This window comes from Grammomys surdaster, unplaced genomic scaffold (assembly GCF_004785775.1).
Source record: "Grammomys surdaster isolate TR1022 unplaced genomic scaffold, NIH_TR_1.0 126906, whole genome shotgun sequence".
In the NCBI taxonomy this organism is placed as follows: domain Eukaryota; kingdom Metazoa; phylum Chordata; class Mammalia; order Rodentia; family Muridae; genus Grammomys; species Grammomys surdaster.
The window spans coordinates 5,782,844-5,795,852 of NW_021621692.1; positions in this window are offsets into that span (position 1 = coordinate 5,782,844).

Sequence of the window (13,009 nt, forward strand, 5' to 3'; positions counted from 1 at the left end):
TTTTGGGGAGGGGTGGGTGCACACCGGTGAAAGGTCAGAGATCAGCTTTCAGGAGCTGGTTCTCTCTTCCACCGCGTGGGCTCTAGGCACAGAACTCGGATAAGCAGGCCTGGAGGCAAGTGCCTTTGCCCGTTGAGGATCTGTTGGCCTCCACTTCGGAGTTTGCACTGGGCAGCACTCACACACTGTAGCTGGCCTACAGCTCTGATCTCCATCGGGTTCCCTAGCGAGTGTTCAATTTTCAATGCTGGAGATAGAACCCAGGGCCTTGTGCATGCTGGGCAAGGCCTCTAGCACTAAGCTACACACCCAGAGTCCCCGTTTTCCTCATTCAACTGGAGTTGGCAACCTGAGTGTGTAGCCTCAGGAATGACAAAATTCCCCCATCATCAAACTGTTCAAGTGGAAGAAGACACCTCTCAGGAAAGACTTTAAGAGTGTCATGGTCTGGGTGGGAGATGCAAATGGCCAAAATCTGATGTCAAAGGAGCAAGGACTGTATCCAAGCTACTCCACACAAAGCAAGCACTACTGTGATGCCTGTTCCCTACAAGGAGTGCTCCCTACAAGGGATGCTCCCTACAAGGGTTACCCCCTACAATAAGTACTCCCTACAGTAAGTGCTCCCTATAAGGGGTACTTCCTATAACAAGTGCTCCCTACAAGGAATGCTCCCCACAAGGGGTGCTCCCCACAAGGGATGCTCCCCACAAGGGATGTTCCCTACAAGGAGTGTTCCCTACAAGGGTTACTCCCTACAATAAGTACTCCCTACAATAAGTGCTCCCTACAAGGGGTACTTCCTATAATAAGTGCTCCCTACAATGAGTGCTCCCCACAAGGGATGTTCCCTACAAGGAGTGCTCCCTACAAGGGATGCTCCCTTTCATGCCAGTTCTCTCCCTTCAATGGTTGTGTGGATCCCTACATAGTAAAATAAACCAGGAAAAAGGAAATGTCGAGAATTTGACTTTCCCTACAATTGATGGTTATTTACAGAGCACTTCCTAGGCATGTCAGGGATAAAATCTGATGCTCCTAGGTGGCTTTGTCTTCCTTGAGATGAGGAGAAGGTACCACCCTGGGTCAGTTCCCAAGGCAGGAGCACCCTATGATGATACAGCCCAAGAGAGGGACACGACTGCACTAATCTTCATGTGACATCTACAGGGTCTCTTAGGGACAGCTCATGGATGGGAGCCCTGGGATCTATTTCTACCACTGCCCAACCCCTGAAGAAAGGAAAGAGGATCCAATGGCAGGTTGGCTGCTCCAGCCGAGGCTCAGACAAATCACACCCACCTGACTTATCAGCTGTAGGAGGTAAAGAAGCCCTTAAGCCCCAGGTGGGTGCCTGCAAAGCCACCCTCCCAGGGAGCCCAGACCTCAGGCCTTGCTAAATTGACTGCTAATCACCATAAGCACCCTGGTTGTGCATCCTCCATCTGGGTGGCCCTTAGCCACTCCCAAGCCTTGTCACAGGCTGGGTGATCTCAGCAGGCCTCACACACACACACACACACACACACACACACACACACACACACCCTGCCAATAGGCAGGACAGGTCTTTACCGTCCCACTTTACAGATGTGGAAGCCCCGCCAGCAAGTGAGAGAGCAAAGCAGTCCATGGGATGCTCATGGCTGGTGGCCACCCAGAAGCACAGACCCAGTTCCCGGTCCAGTGATCCTCTGGTGGGCAAACGGCACCTATGAGCTCTGGAGGGCTTTGCAGTGGTAGCCACAAATACTGGGATACGTCTCTTCCCTCTGGACCCAGGGCTTCCTTTATGGACCTTACAGAGTCTGAGTAGCTCAAAGTACCCTGCCAGACTTCCTCCTCCTGTCTGGCAATATGGTCTTGGAGAGCAAGACCCTGGCAGCAACAGGCATGGCTCCTGCCCAGGCTGGGCCTCCCCTCAAAGTGGCCGGGCATGTCATTTGGAATCTGAGGGGAGAAGCCGCTGCACTCTGTACTTTTCCAGACATGGAGGAAGAAGAAGGGATTAGGCAGAGGGAATCTCAACTATTAGCTCAGCCTTCCATTGAAGCTTTCCTCGGGCCGAGGCTCACTCTCTGTCTGCCCTCCTCCAACTCAAGCATCTCAGGGTGTAGACTGAAGACTCCAGCACAAGATCAACTCTGCCTTCTTTGGATGCTACATTATGCCTGACCCCTAGGTATGGGTAGCTGGGTTAGATACTCGTGGGTGGGGCATTTAGGTTGATGCAGTCTGTGTCTCCCAAAACCTTTCCCCAGACCAGACTGAGTTCTGGAGGCAGAGTTCTGGAGTTTGGCACCTGCCTGGCAAGATGAGCTGGGCTAGGCCCTGCACAGCTGACCCTGGGAAGACCAGATCCTGGCACCCGATCTTGCAGTGGGTCAAAAACAAGAGGCTGTGCCCTCTCCTCCTCTGCCTGTTTCTTTGTGGCATCTGTACCTTGAGAGATGCTATACACCTAAGGGCTTATCTGCATTTTGAGGCTAGGTGGAGAGGAGCCCCAAGAACATGAGGGCAACTGTGTGCAAGCTGCCTCTAGCCTCTGTGTTCTGATCCCATGACGCTCTCACCGGCAGTGTTAATAACTAACCATGTCCCAGACAGGTGCTGGCGGCCTGGCCTTAGGAGTTCTTGCTCAGGGTTGGAAGTGACTCATTTCCCTTTTTTATAGTCTACTAGCTGACTGAGTCACTCCAAGCCGACCCTTTCACACAAGTTCTTGTTCTGGCTGATTCACAGTCATGGCTGTACCTTAGACCTGCCTCCTTTTCTAGGTCAGCTGGGACCCGTGGGGCTGACCCTTGTGGTCCCCATTGGTGCACAGTTAAATCTAGATCCTACTTCCCACCTTGCTCCCTCAACTGGGACATTGCCTTACTGTCCCAAGGAGCCCCGGGAGCTGTCTCAGAAACACAGGGCTTGCCTAACTTGTAGGTGCCATGCCTGAGGCCCAGGGAGATTGGCCTCATATTTGACCTTTACTCTAAACAGTGCTTTTGAGTCCCCTCTACCCTCTGCTTGAACTAAGGATAGAAATGGAGGTTTGGCGTACAGCTCAATCAGTAGAGTGCTTTGCTTTTCAAGCAAAAGCCAGGCATAGCATGGGCCCCTGTAATCCCAGAGATGTCCGATAAGAAGTGGGGTTGGGGGATCCCTGGAGCTCACAGGTCAGCTAGCCTAAACTACAGCTGAAGTTCCAGACCAATGAGAGACTGACTTTCAAACAAACATGATGGGAAAAAAAATTGGAAAGGGTAAACACAAGATGTCTCAGTGGGTAACAGTGCTTGTGACCGAGCCTGATGAGGTAAGCTCAACACAAGCTCAATCCTCACCTCAGGACCCACGTGGCAGAAGGAGAGAACTAACTCCCACAAGTTGTCCTCTGACCTCCATGCATACAAACCCCCCATTGTATATGTATGTGTGTGTGTGTGTGTGTGTGTGTGCATATATACATATATACAGAAATAAAAAGGTACTACCCCCACACACATGTAACACATACAGAAGACTACGAATGCAAAGGTCCAGAACTGATGAGCCAGAAGACAGAACCCAACCATGATGCAAATAAGATCAGTTTTATTGCTCTTGAAAAAGACAGGCTGACAGGAAGCAAACCGAGTCCCCAACCTGAGCAGCATTCTTACAAGGACAGGTGAGCACTGAGCCCAAAGTGTCAGGCACTCGTTAGGTGCAACCCTCTAAGAGAAGCCACAAATAAGGGCCTCTGGGGGGGAGAGGAATGCAAGCTTTCTCAGACACTCCTCCCCAGACACTCCTCCCCAGGCACTCCTCCCCAGGCACTCCCCCCCAGGCACTCCTCCCCATGTGTTTTAACTTCATTTTTTTTCATACGATGTATTTTAATCATGGTTTTTCCCTGCCCCAGGCCTCTACCAGATCCTCCTGGATCACTACCCACCCAACTTTCTCTCTTTCTCCTCTGCAAAACCAGAGACTAAGGGGAAAAAAATAAAAATAAAAGACAGGTACATTTTAAAATTACCACCACACATCCTTCAACTAGTAAGGGGATCTGCTCTTTCTCTTATCCCGCAGACTTCCTCTCTGGCTGTCTGCTTTGTGGGACAGACGAGTAGCCCTCAGGTGGGACGGTGACCCAGGCAGCTATGGGCAGACAGTGAGAACAAATGAAATGATTCCTTCGCTCAGAGGTGAAACTCAAGCCCGAGAGGCGATAGCTGGACCGCGCACTGGGTCATCGTCATGCTGCCTTGCCAGCACAGCCTTGCTTGGCCTTTTGGGTAAACTCCACTCCTTCTGCCCTCTCAGTACCCAGCACTGCGCTCCAGGGCTCCGAGTTACTTCCCTATCTCCCAGGTGTCTCTGCCAAGTTCACCCCAGAGGTCAGGCTCAGCCAGCTGCAGCTGGCTGTCTCACGGAGCACCCTGGACTTCCCACGCAGCCTTTTGAAATACATCTGCTACTGCTGTGGCTTCTGCTTGACCTCCCCGGGGGTGAGAGGGCCTTCCGCCCGTCCACACGTCTCGAGCATAGCTTCTGAGACATCACTCGGCCTAACTGTTGCCATCACACTGAGGGTCCACATGCCAGGAGGTTGAGAAGGCTAGAAGGCTCCACCCCTAGAGTTGGCTCTGGTACCCAGTGAATCACTAGCTCTGACCTGTGACCACGATGTCCCGGGGAAGAGTGGGAGGCCTAGAGAAGAAGCTTGATGCAGGGACACCAACCACAGTGACTCACAGTTGGATCCCATGGGGAAGTTCCATGTGCAAGTGCCTGGGATGACACTAGCCCCGGGCTGAGCTCATTCCCCACACTGATGGTGCCTGCTCCAGCTCCCAGCTTTTCCCCCTCTCAGCTCTCAGCCCAGTAGAAATTGTCATCTGAGTGGCCGCTTCCCCCCCTACCCACTGCTTCCCAACACACACACACACACACACACACACACACACACACACACACACACGATAGATGCAGCTGAGGAAAGGGAATGTCCTCCCAGTTGTCAGACTGTTTTCATCGGTTACAAGAGCCCTTCCTCTTGCTGACACCACACACAGGAGCCTTGGGGCCTAAGAGGCAGTGATGTCACAGCTCTTTGGAAGGAAGTAGGCAGAGCCAGCCGTCTAATCCTGTAAGATTACAGAGGCAGCAAGGCAAGGCACTGGGTGTGGAGGTGTCCTCAGGAGTTGCCCAGAAACACACCTGGCCTTGGCCTTGACAGGAACACAGAGGCAAAGATTCCTGTCTCCTTCTCCAGGTATTTTCAACTGAGCACCCGTGTTCTGAGGTTTCAGCGGGATCAATGGCTAGCTCTTCCACTATGGAGAAGCACACACACACACACAGACACACACACACACACAATGAATACAATGCCTGGTGTCCAGCTGGGATACCACATATCCATTGCCTTACAGGCCCAGCTTCCGAGTCACACACAGACACAGGACATTGGCTAGCAACCACCAAGGTCAGAAGCACATGGACACATTCTCAAGAACGACCCTCTGCATCTGATATAAACTGGGCACGCTGATCCTGCCTCTCCTTGCTGGCTGTTGCGGAATGACGGGCTAACCCCGTTCATCACTACAGCTGTCAAGCTGCAGGTTCTCAGAGGGAAGGAGCAAGGTGAGAGGAAGACATGGGGCTGCATGACCAGGGCAGCCGGAGAGATCTGAGGAGCCCACACAGGAGTGCCCTCGGCATCGTTAGCTGCTCCGTGGCCTGATGTTGTCCCTCTAGCATCTACCCATGCTGGAACACATTCAGAACTAGTGATGGTGGGCATTTATACTCTCTCCTCTTATGCATGCTCCCGTTTCCTTTGCTGACAGGCCTGCTGGTGTGTGGGGGGAAGTGGGGAGTGAACTTCTTAGTAAACCCAGACCCCAATGCCAGAGGTGACTCTAAATTCAGCAGCCACGGAAGCTCCTGAGATCTGACCATGCCTTTTCAGTTCATGGACATCATCACTGTCTGTTTATGACAGGACCACAGAAGGAAGATGGGAGTATTCTACACCACCATCACCATCAACACCCCTCCCAGTATAGAATCCCTCTTCCCAGTCACCTGCTCACTGGGCTTCTATACCAGCCTCTGAACAGGAGGGGGGAAGCAGAGGGGGAGGGCGGCGGCTTGGGAGGGAAAGTCAAATCTTAGCCTACATCACTCAAAACCTCACCAGGGCAGTTCCGCTCCCTCCAGGCTCTTCCTGGTCTGGTACTCTGGTGCAGCAGCCCTCAGGGAGATCCTACCACATCCGCTCTGGGTATCAAATCCACCTTCCCTGCTTCTGCTTTGATCCTTTGCTGTCCCTGTTCCCTCTGTCCCAAGGGCTTTCCCCAAAAGCATGCAGGCCCCTCCTCCACCCCCACCTTCAAGTCTCCATCTTTCTTTAATGAAGGCTCCAACCTGCCCTTTCTCGCTCCTCCCAAGTTAGCTGAGCCGCATCTCCCGGCTTTATAGCGTTCTGCAACACTGTCAGCCGCTTGTGTAGTATTTTAGTTATTCTCCCAGTTGACTGTATGTCACCTGCACTCTCCCTATGAGAAGGCGGGCTCCATGGAAACGGGATCCACCCTGTTTTGTTCATTCCTCCGACTAGTGTAGTGTCAGTGATGGTAGACATCAGTGAATATCTGCTGAACGGATGGACAGAGAATGGAATCACAGCCATTCTGGCCCAGGGAGAAACCGGTATCATATGGGATACGCTGGCACTGGTTGAGGCGGAAGTCCGAAGGCTGATAAAGCACAAGAGCACTGTTTTCAGAAAGGCAGTACCCATAGTTTGCCTGGAAATCCCCATCAAGTCACTTATTAACCATCTCTGACCCTAATATGCACACAGCCCTCCAGTTACCGAGCCCAGACAACAGCTAAAAAAAAAAAAAAAAAAAAAAAAAAAAAAAAAAAAAAATTCAACAACAGTCTCTCAGTCCAAGGGCAACATCCCATCAGGGAGCACACTGTCAACCAGCCACCTCTCTGTGCTCCATAGATCCCCAGTTGAGAAGAGAAGACAGGAAAAGTTTGGAAATAGGATGCACAGACCCAGGAACAGGATGCCCTGCCACACCTACCGCCTAGAGCCTAGTGAAGATTCAGAGACAGCATTGTCGGGGACATCCTGAAGGGTTGGGTGAAGGAGCAGCCACCCCATGGGACATGTGTGGTTATGAGCTTTATGAAGGTGATGGCCACAGATAAAGAAAGGATGTGAGGGTGCAGAGAGCAGGAAGGATCTTGTCTTGTGAGTGAGATGCAAAGCCGGGGCACTAGGAAATGATGCAGCAGGAGATGGTATGTCCCAGGAGACACGGATGCTCGGACTTAAAGGGGGGGGTGGCCTATAATGGCTTTCTTAAAGGCATCAAGTGAGCATGGAATATTAGGTTTAAGGAAGAGGCTTAGGAAAGATGCAAACAGGATTATTTTAGGAGGAGAGACTGAAACCCCCATGTCAGAGCAGATCATGGGTACCCCAGCCAGATCTTCAATGGTCAAAGCCAGAGCAGTATCTGGAAGGAGAGAGGAAAAGGCTTTGGGGACAGACTCTGTGTTATTGTCAGGGCTCTGAACACAAGTAGACCTTGGTTTTGTCCTACCTCATTCAATTTCTGGTCTCCCAAGAAGCAGGGCTTAACATCACCATCTTACAGAGGAAACTGGAGCTTAGAAATTTATTCGCCATCAAATCCAGAACTGTCAAGACTGAAGCAAGGAAAAAAAACAATACTGCCACTTGTCAAATGTCACATCTGTCCCAGGAAGCAGGCAAAGTGTTACTCTGTGCTCCTCTCATGACCTGTCCCGTTCCAGCCCCGTTCCCACCTCCAGCACTCCATTTCCCAGGCTCTGAAGAAGATATTGGGATGACCTGGTATCTCTAGGCAAACCTGCCTGTATTCTGAGCTTCCCACTCAGGATTTATGGCTAGACTTGGTGTAACTACGGAAGATGGAAGACCCTAGACAGCTATGGGCAAAGCCAGCTCTTGGATAAAGGGAGCACCGTGTGTCCCACACCCAGCATTATTAGGACCAGACTTGGGTCAGCAGCTTTCCAGAAAACTCTGAGATGCTGTTTAGTCGTGCGGGTAGTCTCTGCGCTCCTGAAGGGCAGCAGATGTGATCCACCTGTTGCCTACCTCCTGTGTACTCAGGCCTGGAGTCACCTGCCTGGTGATTCTCCTCATGTTCTGCAAGATTGTCCCTGCAATGAACTCTGTGAAGGATAGGCGGCAGGAATGTGTTGAGGGAGAAGAGCCTCAACCATACAGAACAGCAAAGATATAGACCTGGCTTTGAGTCCTGACTTTGTCCCCAAACCTCCACCATCTTAGGCATGTAACTACCTTGATTCCCTCAAGTGGGCCTTTGAGCATACTGAGACCTATCTGAGACCTACTAGAGCTATGAGAGGCGTGAGTAATTATGGTGACCTCGGTGACAATCTGGAGAGCACTGAGCACAGCCTTGCTGTATTTCCAACTGCCTAAACCCGCTCCAACATCAAAGTGCAAAGCCCCTGCCTGCTCCCTTTTGCCTGCGTTCTGGCTAGACATGAGGAGGTGTTAGGGATGTGTCTACAAAAGAACACAATTCCATTCCTGAAAGCAAAACAAACAGGAAAGATATAGCTGTACTAAGACATCCATGCACAACTTACCTTTCTCTTGTCCTTGTTCCACGAAGGCAGACGCTCTGGTTTCACCTAGAACAATAAGGTGAGGGTTAATCTGGAAGCAGAGTATATCATCATCAGGCTCACCATGTGGTGGGGGTAAACCCTGAACATCAGGCCTTTTAGGAACATAGGAGCTTAAAGGTTATAGTTACCATTTATTCATTCATTCATTCATTCATTTATTCATTTGCAAACCAGGCTTTCACTATGTTGCCCAGGCTGGCCTTGAACTCACACACCTTGTACCTTAGCTTCCCAAGTGACAAGATTATAAGCTCGAGCCACCTCATCTGGCTGATGGTTGCTAATCATTCTTGACTATGCAAAGAAACCTGAGAGTTCAGATGAAATCCACTCAGTTGGGGGTCATGAGAAATTCAAAACTACTCTAAAAAAAATATGTGGCCTAATAAGTAAACTAAACCTAGAATTAACTAAATACAACTAAATGCAAGTGATCTTTCATCAAGGTATTAGGGATCGACCTTGAGAGCAAACCACTGGATGGCTGAGCACTGAGCTGGTCTAGTTTGAGTGAGATCTTTCATGTGTGCACATGTGTGTATTCATGTGTTCATTCATCTGTGCATATGTTCATGTCATATGCAGCTGCACATCCGTGTGTTTGTGTGAGTGTACATTCATATGTTGTATGCAGTTACGTACCGCTACTCCCAACTCCCAGCTTTTTTACAAAATACAGATTTGGGGGATTGAACACAGGTTCCCATGCTTTCAAGGTGAGCATTTTACCAAGGAACTAGCTCCCTAGCCCTCTACTGGAATTTTTACATAAGACTCTTTTCCTATTATTTTTATGTTTTTATATGTGTATCTGAAAACATTCAACAAGATGGCACATCTGTACCATCCGGCTCCACACCTAGCCTTTACTACTCTCCAGTAAACACGAGCTTATGTACCGCTAACTGCCATGCATTCTGCATTCCCTTGTGGGTAGCCAGAGAGTGAGTTAGTTCAGGTAATTCCTGACAAATGTGCAGGTATCAGCAGGGTTGCTGTTGTTGTTGCTGTTAAAATAGATATTTAATCTTTAAATCCGGCCTCTGTTCAATCTAATTCAGACACCAGGAAGAGTAGTATTTCAAACGGTGTTTAAAGATAATAGCGCCATTCTAAGCCGTCCCATCATTAGGCTCAAAGAAACCACTCTAGACCCTTCGGTTGGCAAAAGAAAACAGAGAGAAGACAGACAAGAGGGGAAAAGAATACAATTGGACTTGAAACAGAAAACTGGTAACCTTCAACACAAGGGAAAGAATTGTTTGGGTGGCTGAGCGCACATTTCACACATCACCACCCTGGGTCCCTGAGTTCCTGAGGACAGAGCAGGCCTGTTCCTCTGCAGCCAACCCCACCAGCCAGAGGTCAGATGGGGGAGGGGGACCTCTTGCACTACAGAGCCTTTCCAGTAACTGTTTACAGGGCCTGCATCCCACTATCACATCCATGAACTTACCCAAGGACCAGCCTTGTGCCTCAAACACAATAGGCTCTGCATATTCAAGTTCCTGGAGATACATGTATGTATGTCTTTGTGACCATGTGTGTAGAGGCCAGAGATCAAACTCAGGTGTCATGCATCAGGAATCACGCACCTTATTTTTTGAGACAGGATCTCTTCACAGGACCTGGGCCCAGTCATTAGGCCAACCTTGTTGAACGGTGAGCTTTCAGGAAGCTGTCTGATTCTACCTTCCCAGCACTGAGTTAGCAAATGCTTTATATGTGAGTGATGGCACTGGGGATTGAACTTGGATCCTCAGGCTTATAAGCCAAGTAGTTTAGCATCTGGGCTATCATTTCAGCCTCCTGCAATAGGTTCCTGACTATGGGGCAGAGCAAACTGACCATTTGCCGCTAGAGGAAATGTATTATGCCTGTAACCTCATTAGCTAACTGACAGAAATAGAAAACTCATTCCCAGAAAGTGAACAGAACCGCAGGCTACCTTGCATCTAAAACAGATTTGTCTCAGTCAGGGTTTTACTGCTATGGACAGACACCATGATCAAAGCAAGTCTTAAAAAGGACAGCATTTAATTGGGGCTGGCTTGCAGGTTCAGAGGTTCAGTCCATTGTCATTAAGGCAGGAACATGGCAGCATCTAGGCAGGCATGGTGCAGGAGGAGCTGAGAGTTCTACATCTTCATCTGAAGGCTCTAGCAGAATACTTGCTTCCAGGCAGCTAGGATGAGGGTCTTAAGCCCACGCTCACAATGACACACTTACTTCAACAGGGCCACACCTTCTAATAGTGCCACTCCCCAGGCCAAGCGTATACAAACCATCACAAGATTCCCACTCCTGCTTCCTGCAAAGTGACCCTACGTCCACCCAGTCTCAGTTTATTATTAGGTAGAACACATCCCATAAACTTGTTCAAGCTAGACCCCAGATGAATAGAGACGGTTTTAGTTTTGCCCCTCCTTCTGGTAGAGGGCTGAATTCATTTTAACATGAGGCAATTTATAGTCCTCACGCTGCCCCGTGAAGTCTTACTTCAGTCAATTTAATGGGGGAGAGGAGAGAGAGCAGTGGGTCAGAACCCTGGGCTGGAGTCTTCTTGAGGGTTACATGGTTGAAGACTGTCCTGGAGAGAGGAATGGTCGCCGTTCCCCTAGGCTTCTGTAAAATCATACTGAGGCCTAAACTATACCAGTGGTCCTGACTGGTCTCCAGTGAGGCCTGGACACAGGGAGGAAACCTCCTACGATGTCCTTAGTGACTCTGAGATCTGATATGTATCTAAAGGGAATTCATGGCTCGTAGGTAATAATCTGAGAATCTACATTTAAAATTATACCATGTTTGTGCATGTGTGTGTGCATGTGCACGTGCGTGTGTGCGTGAATGTGCACACGTGTGTGTACGTGCATGTGCATGTATGTGCATATGCACGTTTGTGTGTGTGCATGTGTGTGTGCATGTGTGCGTGTGTATGCATGCATGTGCATGTATGTGTGTATGCATGTTTGTGTGTGTGCATGTGTGTGTGCATGTGTGTGCATGCATGTTCATGTATGTGTGTATGCATGTTTGTGTGTGTGTGCATGTGTGTGTGTGTGCATGTGTGTGTGTGCATGCGCACGCATGTGTGCTTGAATGCAGGTGCATATGTGTGCCATGATGTGCATGCTAGAACATGCTTACAGAGGTTGGAGGACAACTTCAAGTGTCACTCCTTATTCCCTCTTGCTTGAGACAGAGTCTCCCATTGCCAACCTTCTTTGGACACTAGGCTAGCTGACCCACAAGCTTTCAAGAGTTCTCCACTCATGGTAGAACGCTGGATTTCAGAGGCCTGCACTGTTGCTTTTATACGGGTTCAGGGAACTTCAACTCAAGTCCTCATGTGCCTGTGTGACAAGTACTTTACCCACTGGGCAACAATCTCCATAGCCTAGACTCTCCATTTTTAGTGTGTTCCCGGGAGAACCCAAGGCTGGAGTCCTTCATACATAGTGACTAAATACCTTGAGCTCAAAGACGGCCTCTTACAGCCTCCCACACTCCCAGGAACTCAGGCGAGACACCCACAACCTCTCTTCAGCTCCCCTTGTGGGGACTTCGGAGTACAAGGTATGCAGGAAGTTTGGGCTCACAGCCCAAGAGACCCATTTGTAGACAGCAGTATATCCCAAGGGATTTCTGCATTCCACTGAACATTCGCTTCTCTGTGTTCTCCGAGGTGGCATGACCCCCTGATCCTTCCAGAAGGAGGGAGACAGGGACAGGGAGAGTCATAGAGAGACAGAGACAGAGTCAGAGAGAGACAGAGACAGAGGGAGGGAGGGAGGGAGGGAGGGAGGGAGGGAGGGGTGGGAAGACAAAGAGAGAGGGAGCACGCTTGACTACCCAGGGAGACTGACTGTCCCTGGCCCTGGGAGCTCTGCTGAGCTTTGCATATACCTCCTACTATGTCAGCATGGTTCTTCCTGCCCCTTTCCTGCAGGGGACAATGCACAGGGCCTGGATGGAAAGCCTTTAGAAGCAGGCCAAGGAGCAGCCCGCACCTGCTCAGATCTCCTCAGGCCTCTCCTCTGCCTGCACCTTGCAGTGTCAACCCAAATCAGTCCCCTCACGGTCCCTTCATAGGCTTGAACAAAGTATCACATGAACGTGTTTTTTTATTACAATAAATAAGAAATATGCCATTGGAGTGACGTCTACAAAACAGGTCAAGAAGCTCTCTGAAGACCACAGCATTGGGGCCCATTTCCAGGACCTCTCCCAAGGGCAGCACATCCACCGGGTCACAGTTATTATTTTATGGGCCCATGGAGATGCTGTCATG